Raw genomic sequence first — 2,971 nt, forward strand, 5'->3', positions numbered from 1 at the left:
TTAAACATAAAAACTACATTTTTCAATAGGTTTTCACACGGGCGTGGAATGTGTCCTGTTTTGGGACGAAAGAAGTCAATGGGTTAACGACAAAGAATACATGATAATTTCTAGCGGGAATTAATTTATCAGATTCAGTACATAGAATAACATAGATGGGAGGGATACAAGTTTATTAAAATTAAACATAAAAACTACATTTTTCAAAAGATTTTCACACGGGCGTGAAATGTGTCCTGTTTGATTTGGGGACGGAAGGAGTCAATGGGTTAATGATAAATAATACAGAAAAAAGAATATACCTACCTACTAATCTGATTTTTTTTTTTTTTTTTTTTTTTGTAGATTGTGGGCATCGAATTCGCGATCTTCTGCATCTTATAACTGGCCTAACCATGCCCCAAATCAAAATGTACCTACTTTTTTTTGGTTTGACAGAGGGAACTGTAACTGCTAAGGTCTTATCGTCCCGAAATCGAAGAGAGAAGGAAGACAGGATAGGAGAAAGCCGGCCGTTCCGAGAACGAACATTATCCCTTCAAGATAAAATCCGCCTTGGGCGGGAAAAAAATAAGCGGCTTAGCGCTTACAAGGCAGACGCGCTACCAACCAAGCTAACTAGGATGTCTGAATTCCCTACCTTAGCAGCGGCTCACTTTATTAATGTAATCTTACCTTAACAGCGGCTTTTTTTCCTTTTTCAAGCTTCATAAATGTAATCTTACCTTAACAGCGGCTTTTTTTCCTTTTTCAAGCTTTATTAATGTAATCTTACCTTAACAGCGGCTTTTTTCCTTTTTCAAGCTTCATTAATGTAATCTTACCTTAACATCGGCTTTTATCGGGATTACTCAGATACATTACCTACGATTCAAGCTAATTAGGCTAGCAAAGAGTAGGTAGCTCAGTATATTTACTTAGTGAAAAATACATCTCTGTCGGAATTTAGTTCAGTGAAATATACATCTCTGTCGGAAGCAACTCACATCAATTGCAGACTGGAACAGGTCTTCCTCCTCATCCTCGTCCGGCTTGTTGATGTTAATCGACTGGAACATTGACTCGTCAGTCATTGTAACTTTCCGCTACAGCAACCCTCGGCAAAAAAAAACACAGTCCAAATTGGAAAATATCGCTACACAAAACACAATACTGTTCAACAGACAGAACAAGTGTTCGGTATTTTTCCACGAGAATCTAAACCATCAACTCTGTAGATAATTATGTTACAAGTGTTGATTTTCCACTGAAATTTAGTTCAGTGAAAAATACATCTCTGTCGGAAGCAACTCACATCAATTGCAGACTGGAACAGGTCTTCCTCCTCGTCCTCATCCGGCTTGTTGATGTTAATCGACTGGAACATTGACTCGTCAGTCATTGTAACTTTCCACTACAGCAACCCTCGGCAAAAAACACAGTCCAAAATGGAAAATATCACCACACAAAACACAATACTGTTCGACAGACAGAACAAGTGTTCGGTATTTTTCCACGAGAATCTAAACCATCAACTCTGTAGATAATTATGTTACAAGTGTTGATTTTCCACAAGTGCAAAACCAACGGCAAGAGGTGTTTTTCTATCCGGAAAAATTATGTGATTGAAAAGAGGCTTGATTTTGCAATAAATGGGATTTAAACCTCAGTAATTCTTTTACTTGATTTTCTTCTTGTATTATAATTATATAATAGTTAGATAATCTTTATTTTAGAAATTATTCGCGATAAAAAGAAAAAATGACGAATCCTCCTCTTTTCAACTTTTCCAAAATCCAAAACTCTCTTATCTTTTGTTTACATTTGTAGAGGTAAACCATCGTTGGATTTTCAGAAAAGTGAGCTTCTTCTTGTATTATAATTATATAATAGTTAGATAATCTTTAATTTTAGAAATTATTCGCGATAAAATGATAAAAAGAAAAAATGACGAATCCTCCTCTTTTCAACTTTTCCAAAATCCAAAACTGACAAAACTCCCTTATCTTTTGTTTACATTTGTAGAGGTAAACCATCGTTGGATTTTCAGAAAAGTGAGGCACACAAATTCGTTTTTTTATGACCGCCTTGCAACTAATTTACATATGCAACGTGCTCCACAATCGTGGTTCTATGACCGCCTTGAAACTAATTTAAGTATGCAATGTGCTATACATCCGTGGTTTTGCCTTTATTTAGTAGGGCCCGAGCGGTTATGTATGGTTAGAACGGTGTACTTAGTACTTAGGATCTGAAGGTTGGTGGTTCGGGGTGTAACATGCGAAATAGTTAAGTATTTATGATTCATTGCTTATCATTATCAGAATTCATTAAATATAATTCTTCTTCAAAGTTAGGCCGTAGCTCAGGAGATGTTCTAGGTATTAATCTATTGTAGGTATAAATATAAAGTATACCAGTATACCTCCTTCAACTTGTTGTTCAAATAAATGTAGGTAGGTACCATATTCAATATTCAACATTTCTATTTTGATATCAGCAAAAAGAATGAAAACACAAAAATCTAATATGTATTGTCATAAAAAAATAATTTATTTTATTATTAAGTTATTATATATTTATAGGTACCTAAACTGTAAAAAAAGCGTTAGAACCTTTGTTCTAGAAGCAGCTTGTCTTCTTACCTTTAAAGTAGCTGACCAAAGCATAGGGGACACTACACAGTTCTCTCGCACAGTCATCAGCAGTCTGTGGTTCTTGGATCAATTCTCCCTTAGGGTCCCAATAGTGGAGAAAACAGTCATATTCAAGTTTCAGGGTAGAATCAAAGTAATGCTGAAATACGCTTGTGTCTAGATGTTCACAGAGACACGGTAGATAGAGACAAAGGACAGCAGCTTGTGAAATCTGTAATAAAATGCAGTTTCTTTGTGTTATTATATCACAACTTTGGTGTTCACTGCAGCATTGTAGGATTTTTCCCAATATCTCAATAATCCTAACATCCAATGTTTACCTACCATGCTGGCAC

At 35.6% G+C, this 2,971-nt stretch overlaps 1 protein-coding gene across 1 annotated transcript in view; it reads right to left on the minus strand.

Moving 5' to 3' along the window:
- Window positions 1-2,924, minus strand: part of LOC103516776 — a 29,226-nt gene extending 26,302 nt beyond the window's left edge. Inside the window, exon 1 of the mRNA XM_026829076.1 lies at window positions 2,625-2,924. The gene's annotated coding sequence lies outside the window, so the exon portion shown is untranslated. The remainder of the gene's footprint in view (window positions 1-2,624) is intronic.
- Window positions 2,925-2,971: the final 47 nt, after the last annotated feature.

The sequence above is a fragment of the Diaphorina citri genome, unplaced genomic scaffold, assembly GCF_000475195.1.
Source record: "Diaphorina citri unplaced genomic scaffold, Diaci psyllid genome assembly version 1.1 scaffold1661, whole genome shotgun sequence".
NCBI classification, from domain to species: domain Eukaryota; kingdom Metazoa; phylum Arthropoda; class Insecta; order Hemiptera; family Psyllidae; genus Diaphorina; species Diaphorina citri.